General features: G+C 46.0%; 1 long non-coding RNA gene across 1 annotated transcript; it reads right to left on the bottom strand.

Annotated features, from left to right (window-relative positions):
- Positions 1–4,447: 4,447 nt before the first annotated feature.
- Positions 4,448–9,581, bottom strand: LOC144306566 (uncharacterized). The gene is made up of 4 exons (XR_013373641.1): positions 9,335–9,581; positions 6,351–6,605; positions 5,471–5,578; positions 4,448–5,180 (listed from the first exon to the last, which is right to left on the bottom strand). It is a non-coding gene; the product is annotated as an uncharacterized LOC144306566 (long non-coding RNA).
- Between the last annotated feature and the right edge of the window lie 108 nt (positions 9,582–9,689).

Below are 9,689 nucleotides of genomic sequence, written 5' to 3'. Positions count from 1 at the left end.
GTCAGACTAATTGCTGCCAGAAGACCCGTCTCTTCGAGAAGTCTGGTTTTCATAAGCCAGATTCTGTAAGGGTTGTGGTTAAATCTAAGCCTAGTAGAAGGTTCTTAAGGTTTTCTCAGCAAAAGAGGAAAATACAAAGAAACACTAAGTTCAGCCAAAAAGCTCAGTGGGGAGAGGGGAGGAAGAAGATGGGGTGGGAGGGAAATTCAGGAGGGTCCCCTGAACTTTTGTTTCTTTCTAGATTCTTCTTGGAAGAGCTTTCTCCAAATGTACTAATACCCACTGAGACAGTTTTCCTAAGTAGCTCTAGCGGTGCATGGTCACACACCAGTGACTTGCCTCTCTTGATGTGGCTGGGAGTCATGCTAGAGAGTAGAACAAGGGACCTTCCAGCCCCAAGATTCTCGGAGGCAACCCCCTGCTCAGTCAGCTCCAGCCTTTCTCTCAAACCTCCTGACTCATTAGTAGCCAAAGACCCCTTCAGAAATATGCAGGTGGATCTCCCCCACTCTGCCTCCTAAGCCATGTTGCTGCAGGGGCAGTGCCAGTCCAGACATTCCTGCCAGCCCTCTCCCGGCTTCCCAGCAAGATGCTTCTCAGCCTTGAAACCGAGTTAGATGGCAGTGGTGTGTTGTAGGTGGGGTTTGGAGAGAGCAGTGTCTCTTTGAGTGTTTGAGAAAAGAAAACGCCCTCTAAGACTGGTCTCATTATCAACAAGCTGATTGAATTTTAGATTTTCCTCAACCTAACTCTCCTCTGTTCTGTTGTTCCGGAAGCTTTTATAGGCACAGCCCCAGGGATGGGAAGAAGCCCCCTGGAATTCATCATCAAAATGGTCCCCCCACCCCCAGGACACCTGGGTGGCTCAGCAGTTGGGCATCTGCCTTCAGCTCCGGGTGTGATCCCAGGATCCCAGATCTAGTCCCACAGCGAGCTCCTCCCAGGGAGCTTGCTTCTCCCTCTGTCTATGTCTCTGCCTCTCTCATGAATAAATCAATAAAAACTTTTTTAAAAAATGGGTCTCCCTCTAACAACCACCTTGATGCAGGTGACCCTGGAAACTAGAGGCACCAGCTTATGTCCTGCCATGCAGGAGGGGAAACCCACTCAAATCCCAGCCTCCGAGAACTTCATGGGGTTCTCCAAGACCATTTTGGCTTGGAGAAATATCCTCAAAGCTCAGACTCATCACCCTCATGTTCCCTGATATTCCAGAAAACAGTTTCTTTCCCTGGAACCCATTACCTTGGGTCCTTCCAATTCAACTATTGAGAGTGTGCATGTGAGAAATAGAACATGCAAGAATGATGCTCATTGAGCACCAGTAGAGCGTCCCATCACTCCTTGCCATCCCTGTCTGTAGTATTTAACTTCTTTCTCCTCCCCAAGATTCCTTCTGAATTCCCTTCCCAACCCCCCATCTTACTGCAGGGATGACCAGAGGGGCTGAACTGAGGAGGTCTTGATGTTGGTGTCTTCTTTTGTTGTATAAATTACAAAAAGATCCTAATAGAAGTACACGAATGAAAACTTAAAAATCCCCTTTTGTCTCTTTCCCACTGACAATCCTCATGGTTTAGGTTTTGAAGGATTTTAAACATACTTTAGTGTTTCGTATAACCATAAGAAAGTAATTTCTTGCTCTCAAGATATAAAGCTACTTGGCTAAGAGATGTGTTTCATTTTCCAGTTTCCAGGATGAGTCAGGACAGCCTTGTCTCCAAAGTCCACCCCCCACAGCCTGACCATTTTAGAGGACACAAGGCAGCACGTTTCCGATCACCTATTAAAACTGTGCTCATGTAGGTCTGACAAAATAAACACCTGGACCTTGACATCAACAGCAAATTTGGCTCATCCACTTGGTTAATCCAGGAGACCGCAAGGATTTCATTTGACTCCAGCTATGGATCAAGGCTAGTGGGGTTGGCATGACTGGGTCCATATGAGTGGAAAGAACCTAACCTTTTCAAGCAGTTGATGGAGGGCTTCCTTCGCCTGGGCTTGTACAGGGCAAGGGGAAATCACCAGAAAGCCCCGTGGTCTTTCATGCCATAAAGCCCACTGTATTTGAGACCATAGACCACATGGCCTGTCCATTAGCATTGCCTTTTTCCTCCTTGATCATCATGAAATAAATTGTTGCAAAGGGAAAACCACCTACGACCCTGAAATCAGTCTCAACATAGGGTGATTTGAGAGTTGAAGAACACTGTTCATTACTCTGACGTTCTCATTTTATAAACAAGCAGCAAAGCTGTGTTCCTATAATAGAACTACAATGTCTTCTGTTTGTGTATATTTGCATAATAATTGCTACACAAAATCAAACCTCAAGCTTCTCTTTTGCATTTGGCTTCATTATTATTTTTTTTTTCCTACAGCATCAAAGAAATTTTGTATATCTGCTTCTAAGGTCTTTTTTCCAGAGTTCATCTTTTCACTCCTTCGTTCCCTCTTTCTTTTTCTCCTAATCAATGAAAGCTTTTTCTCCCGGAGCTAGAAATCCAGTCAAACTATTAAACCAGGAGCGTGTGAGACTTCCATATTTCCCAAGAAGATATTACCATAAGGCAGAGATCTTCAGATTCAACTTTTATGTGTGCCTGTCCCTGGCAACAAAAGAGAGCTTCCATACACTTGTCCATGGGGACCGGTGCTGGGGGTCTTTCGCATAAAGAGACTAGCAGTAATATCCTTTAGACAGGGTGCTTCCCTGTTCTCTGCCCATTTCTGCTGAGCTTGTTTTTTGCCTTTTGCGCCCACTACGCTGCCCAAACACTCCACAGAGGCTGTCGATTTCTATAATTTCGAAGAAGAAAATAACTGAGATAAAACATGTTTTCTCTTTGAGTGTGACCTCTGACCTTTCCTTTCCAATACACCTGACACCAAGGCTTTAGAGAAAGACCTGTTTGGCTCTGGGATGCTGATGTTGCTTTTTTTGGGGGGGGGGGTGTCCCTCTCTCTCTCTGTCTCTGTCTCTGTCTCCTCTCCCCCTTGGTCCCTCCCTCCCTCCCTCTTTTCCTCCCTCTCCCCCTCTCTGCCTTCTCTGAGGCCGAACTCAATGAAAAGTTGTTGCAATAATCGCAGCTCCCTGCCCCGCCAGGGCCGAGGCGGAACGCGCAGGGTGTTTTGTTAAATGCTCGCGTCGTTCGCAGGGGCTGGGACTTGATAAAAGGAGACAGTTTTCTGAAAAGATTTGATTGAAATGGCGTGTGCCAGGGCTGATGGGAGCCAGCGAGGGACAAAGCGCCGCGAATCCATGGACACTCGAGCAATTATGCCTCCACGCTGAAGGTGGATTAGCGCGCTGGAAAGAAGCATATGTTTGGCCCGGGGCGACACTTCCCCCCGGCTGAGCTTAGAGAATGAGAGCGCGGAGAGCGGCTGGACCCGGAATATCAACTATCTGCGAAGCCCCCCTCCCCAGCCCGGCCCAGCCAGTCTCCCCGCCCCCGCCCCGAAAAGTCGGGGCGCGTTTTTACAAAGAGGAGGAGGAGGAGGAGGAGGAGGAGGAGAGGGATGGGAGGAGGGAGGAGGGAGGAGGGGGGCAGGGGAGCTGAGAAGTGCAAATGGGCCTGGGATTGGCGAGAGGCGCCACCCAAGGCTTTTATCTAGGGTCATCCTAATGGGACTTCCAGGCTTGGGTGCTGGGACCCAGAGGAGGTCACTCAGAGTGCTCCCCCACGGAATTTCCCCCGCTAAGTAGTTCGGTCCGGGATGTTCGCTCCAACGGGTCTTGGAAGGTCAACCAAATTGTTGCAATAGAACAAGGTCCTAATGACTCCTTAAAGATGCGAGTGGCTAATGGTCAATGTCGCAGGCGGGCGGGAGGCGCTGGGCGGGCGACGTGGGTTCTCCGCGTCTGGGTGGGTCTAGGTGAAGGGAAGGCCCTCGGGAGAGGCGTCCGACACTGAGGTATTGGGTGAAATGGGTTGAGAGTGAGAAAAGCTGGGGAGGCCTGGTCCCAGAGAAAGGGGGCGGGTGCCGGGGTCGGAGTCCCACGCAGCTCTAGCAGCTTAGAGACCCAGGCCAAGGATGCTAACGCTGCGCGCTGCCTTGGGAGTCGTGGAGACCGAGAGAAAGTTTCCCAGATCCTGCCTCCAATCATTAATTAAAGCACCGCTCCCGTGAAAAAGGCCCTTAAAACTCTGACCCGGAGCCTCCCGGCTCCCGCTCGCTGCACCGACGAGCGCGCGCAGGGAGGCGGGAGGCGCAGGCAAGTCCCAACCCTCTTTCTCAGGGTTTTACTGCAGCTTAATTGGGTCTAACCCGATCGCGAACGCGGGTGGCCGCCGCCCAGGCCGCCCACAGCCCATTCCGGGGCTGCCCTCCCCGCCCCCTCGGGTCCCCACCCCCGCCTGCATCCAACCCCCGGCTGGGCTCGAACCTCCAGTCCCCGGTTCCACCGTCACCGCCCCCGCGTCCCACCTCCCACCTCCAACGCCAGACCTTCAAAATCATGTTGCCCATTGCTTCTGATCCCAAGAGGCGCACCAAGGCATTTGGGGGCGAATTTAGGTAGGAGGCGCCGGGGTCGGCGGGCGGGGTCCGAGGTGGACCCGGCGGGGCGCACCGAGGGGGTGCGGACCGTGCCGCCTCCTCCTGGGCGGGGGTCCTGGCGCCCGGAGCTGAGATCTGGCGCTGGGGACCGACTCCATGCTGTGGACAAAGGCGCAGCCCAGACTTGGGGGCTCCGAAAAAGACAGGGGGGGATCCTGAAATAGGATTTGGTAGCTGACAAAGCAGACGGAAATTTGATCCTAGCATTAACTCAGCGCCTTAGGGGGTTGGAAGAGAAAAGAAAAAAAAAAACTCTTAAGCTATATTAGGTAAATTTAGTTTGGCCAAACAGTACAAATAAAAATATAAATAAATCTGTATACCTCGTTGTGTATATTTCCCCAGAACAGGCTGGATTCTGAAAGGGTGATGAGCGAGAACAATTCAAGAGAGAGCTCAGGAGCAGAAACGGGGGCCCAGGCTTCTTGACTTGAAAAAGTTGAGATTTGGGGTGGGCTACCGGGTGGGGCATGGTGGTACAGAGAGGCTGGACCACGGGACTCCACTTCAGTTTGAGGGCTTGGGTTTAGGATTGTTGTTGGAATTTAGCAGATATCATCTTAATTTCCATAGAAAAATCATCAGCAGAGAAAGCACAGCCTGGAATTGGGCCACTAAGGAAAAAAAATAAAAATAAAAAATAAAAAAAAAAAGCCCCGTCCTGCTGTTGAAAATATTCCCACCTCTAAATGGAAGTTAGTATGGGAAGTCAAACTAATTCTGCGAAGTTTCCCCAAAGATGGTCATACTTGTTTTCACATCAAAGGCAGAGAGAAAAGGAAGGAAGAGGGAGTAAGAAAGATGGAAGGAAGGAAGGAAGGAAGGAAGGAAGGAAGGAAAGGAAGGAAGGAAATCCATGTTACAAATATGCTCAAGTATATCCTCTATGGAAAGTTCATCTCACCTGCACTTGCTTCTCCTCTAACATAGATTTTTCCAGCAATATTCTAAGGGTTGCTTGTTTGGTTGAGAAAACATCTCTCTGTGAAAGCAAAGTTGGCTCTGTGCTGTCCTTTTCAGGCATCAAGGATGAAAAAGAAACACAGTTTTACACACGAATCACTTTTAAAGTTAGTTGTAGGGCCCCTAGCTTCAGCCTACAGTCCCCTTCATTCTTCCTTTTCCTTTTGCAATCATGATCCTAAAGGGCAGATTTTTTTTTTTTTTCAAACACAGGAGCCTCTCATGTATGTGACTTACATAGGTTCCCATCCCAATATCCTTCTCTCTTCCCAGTCTCGGTGGCCGTCCTGCTACCTCAATGGGGAACACCAGTTACTTCTTTGGAGGGAGCCTTCACTTGTGTTGGTGATTTGATTGAGAGTTTTTCTCATCTATGTCCACGTGGGCAAAGAGGAGTTTGGGCTACCACTTTTGTAGAAAGAAATCAATGTTACGTTCAATCATACAACCACTCTCTGTTTATAAATACTCCACCTCGGACTAATTCATCCCTGCCTTCAGAAACACAGTTGAGTAAACTGATCACTAATGGGGTTTTCCATCCTAACTCAGGGTTAACTTGGCAAATAAGGTTTCTAAAGACAGGCTTCTAAGAGGAACCCATAATAGAGTCAAACTTTTTCAGTTTCTCTCCCACAATATATCACAAGGAGGACAGTAGCGTGAAGGGTAGTAGTAACAATTGGAAACTGAGATGGCATGCCCGTGCAGCAATCAAGGTTATATTAAAAAAAGAAAAAGAATTGTTCATTGACATCCACAAGGAAAAATATCCCTGAGCACCCTAAGAGGTGACGCAGAGGTGTGAGAACTGCTATTACCTGGTGTGTTGTGTGGTTTCATTCTTCTGGGATGGGTGGTTGGGTGGTGGTGTGAGGAGTTGACTTGGATTTGTCTGAGGTATGTGGGGCATTTTCTTCTTCTCCCCTCCTTGCATTTTAGATTTCTTTTTACCCCATGGCACTAAGCGATGGGGAAACATGGATGTGTTTCTTCAAATGCCCAACTTGGATAATCAAGTAAATTAAAGAACAAATTTCAGTACTCTTGCCTCAGGATCGCTGCCATCTCTGCACCTGTAACTCAAAGAAGGAAAATGCTGGTTATTTATGTTGTACTTTCTGCCTCTTGGATCTCTAGCGAGTTGACCTGGTTTTTATAGCCCTTTTACCCAAGCAATGAGGATTCTTCCCCTCACTTCACCTCCTCCATCCCTCCCCCCCCACCCCAACCCTATAACTGAGTGGCTTAGGAGGAGATCTGTAACTGGGATGAGGCAGCTGTTGGCTTCATGCCGTCCTCTAACTTGATTATTCTTTGGACACGTTAGGCAAGCATTAGTGATTGATAATGACGCTAATTAACCCCTTTCCTTTCCAAACAGTAAACTGCTGCCAGCAGGATGCTACAAACAATAAATATAAAACACTGCATACATCAATATCTGTTTAAAGCACAACTTCATTTGGGCACATTTAACCATACTGTTTTCAGTTAACAATTTCGCTATTTATTCAAGCACTTCTCCAAAAGCCGGAGGGAGGAGGCAGGAGAGAGGGTTAAGGAAAGGAGCCTGCGGCTTTAAGACCACAAAATGCTGTCATACCTGTCAGCTGCAACAAAGTTAAGCTCTAATGAAAACCATGCGTAATTTTTTTTTTTAAATTTCAGGTCAATACTTTTTTAAAACTTAATTAATCCAGCTCTGTTCTTAACCTATTTAAACTTAACACAGGGCTGATGACCACATATGATTTTTCCTTTGTGGGGGAAGGCAGCCCTCCTACCTGACGTGGAATTATTACGAATTTACTTTTGATTGAGAAAGAAATGGGGAGACCCTGTTTCATAAAGCCTGGTGAAATTCAGATTTTTTCTTTTTTTTTTGCAGGATTTGGGGAAACCAGGGCAAATTTGATCTGATTGTGCAGTCTAACATAACCTGAGTGGTAAAGAAATGTACATTAAATTTGGAATTTTGATAAATGAATATTCCTAGCAAGTGAATAAAATGTATTCAATTAACTAAAACCCTGTGCACTTCTGAACTGAAGTGGAATCGACTGTAATTGATTTATTTGAAACCAGAGGTTAAGGACTGAATTAGCTAAGTACAACTGGGTATTTCAAGCCACTGACTTCTCAAATGTCAAATCCCTTCTATTTTAAATATTATTTCAGCTGCGGGGCATTGCAGTCCTGATGGTAGTTCCATCAAGAACTCAAATTATATTAATATTCGATTTTGGGGAGGAATGGATTGGATTGTGATTTTTAAAGGGTGTTAGAGAATAGAAGCGGTAATAAAGGGGCATTGTGTTTTTATAAAAATTGGGTGTGGTAATTAGCATAGCCTAGCAAGCATCCTTATAATTCAAGTATGTATCCTAATTTGAGTTAATCCAAAGAGAATCGAGGTTGTTAGTATATAAACATGTGACCTGTCAAGTAACCACCATGTGCTTTAAAAAATACCCATGGCTCCCAACAGATCAAGTCAAAATCTACATAAGTCTCCAACTAGTCCCATAAACATTATTTTTTAATAAAAACCCCTCTACTCTTCTCACCCCTTAAAGATATATATAGCTTCTTTTACATTTTTGTAAAAAAGAAAGAGAGAAAAAGAAAGTCCCAATATCCTGATTCTCAAAACGTCCAACTACTCCGGCATAAAAATAAGTAATTCTGTGCATTTGGAAACCATTGTTTATTATGACCTTGTAATGTTCTAACCCACTATTTCCTTTCTATCTTTCTCAGGATGCAAGGATTATATTGGGTTCAGGTTTTCCAACATAACAAGCATCTGTAAATCCAGATATGAATGAATGGTATTTAATAAGATTGTTTTCGTTTTAAAATGAGTATTTATGTGTCGTTGGAGAAAGAGCAGCAATGTATGGCTGTTTATGAATGCTATTGTGCCTGAGGTTAGGATCCCCCACACAATCTGAGATGCAGCCAAGAAAAACAGCCCTGATAGACAATGCTTCACTTCACCTGCTACGATGCTGTGTGCATTTCATTTCTGTCAAGAGTATGTACAGTTAGGGTTCATTCGCCTCATTATTTTGTTACATCTACGTTACAGTTAACCAGTCTCTCTAGGAAATAATAAATAACCGCTTTAAAAAACAATTGCCGCGTGGCGTTCTGAGGATACACTTTCCATTTGAAATTTTTTTTTTTTTTCAAAAACCCACCATTGTTATGAATTCTCTGGCTTTGGAAAATAGAATTTAGACTCCACCAACTCTCGTTCGTCTGTCGAGATTGACTTTACACAGCCTTCCAGAAGGAGATTAGAAAGCAAGAGGCTGCAAAATGGACACTGTCTAATGCTTTGCTTCCTTAGTCCTTCGGAATGTCAAACCGGATGAACAAATGTTAAATCTCCTCCAGTATGTCCACCTAGACACTTTTTCTATGACCTTTCCTATAAACCTTCCAGTTAACTACCTCCATTCTCTTCTGAAAAAACCATTAGGAAGCCCCTTCACTTCCAAAGCAAAGTCTTTCCAAATCAGACTTTACAAAAGCTCTGAATTCGCCATTTTTATGTACAGGAAGTCCTCTCTGCTGTAAGAGCTAAGCATATGGCCCTGATACTGCAGAAGACATAGAGGAAAGGTCTGAGGAGGCAGGCTTCACAGCCCTCCCCCATCATCTCCACCCCACCTCAGAGGACACTTTATATTTCTGAAAGGTCCTAGGAGGAGCCCTGTGGTGATGGGAAGGGTGGGTCGGCAGTTAGGGGGGTAGGCAGAAAAGATTCTGGGAATCAACAGAATTTCCCACTCACCTCTGCTACCTCAGGAGAGCCTAAGAACAGCACTGTAGTGAACCCATCCCTAAATAAAATACTAAAAATAAGTGGGAGACAGTGTGCCCTCTCTTTCTCTGCTCCCCGTGCATTTCTGCCACCATTCCCTTTCTCCTCCCAGAAAACCAGAGCTAGATTTTGCTCATTTACAGGTCTTGGCCACTGAGAAGCCTGAGCTAGCAAGTGAAGGTTTAAGTGGGTATTTCCTTTGTGCTAATGAACTAACAATTCAAATTTCAGTTATCCTCTGAGACAGGTTCCAAAGTAGTTATGGGGGGCAGGGGTGGGGGTGGGGGACGTGTCTTCTGTTCTGTTCTCCATCTTCCTTGTCATC

Source organism: Canis aureus, chromosome 37, assembly GCF_053574225.1.
Source record: "Canis aureus isolate CA01 chromosome 37, VMU_Caureus_v.1.0, whole genome shotgun sequence".
In the NCBI taxonomy this organism is placed as follows: domain Eukaryota; kingdom Metazoa; phylum Chordata; class Mammalia; order Carnivora; family Canidae; genus Canis; species Canis aureus.
This window is presented reverse-complemented; position numbering and strand designations above follow the sequence as displayed.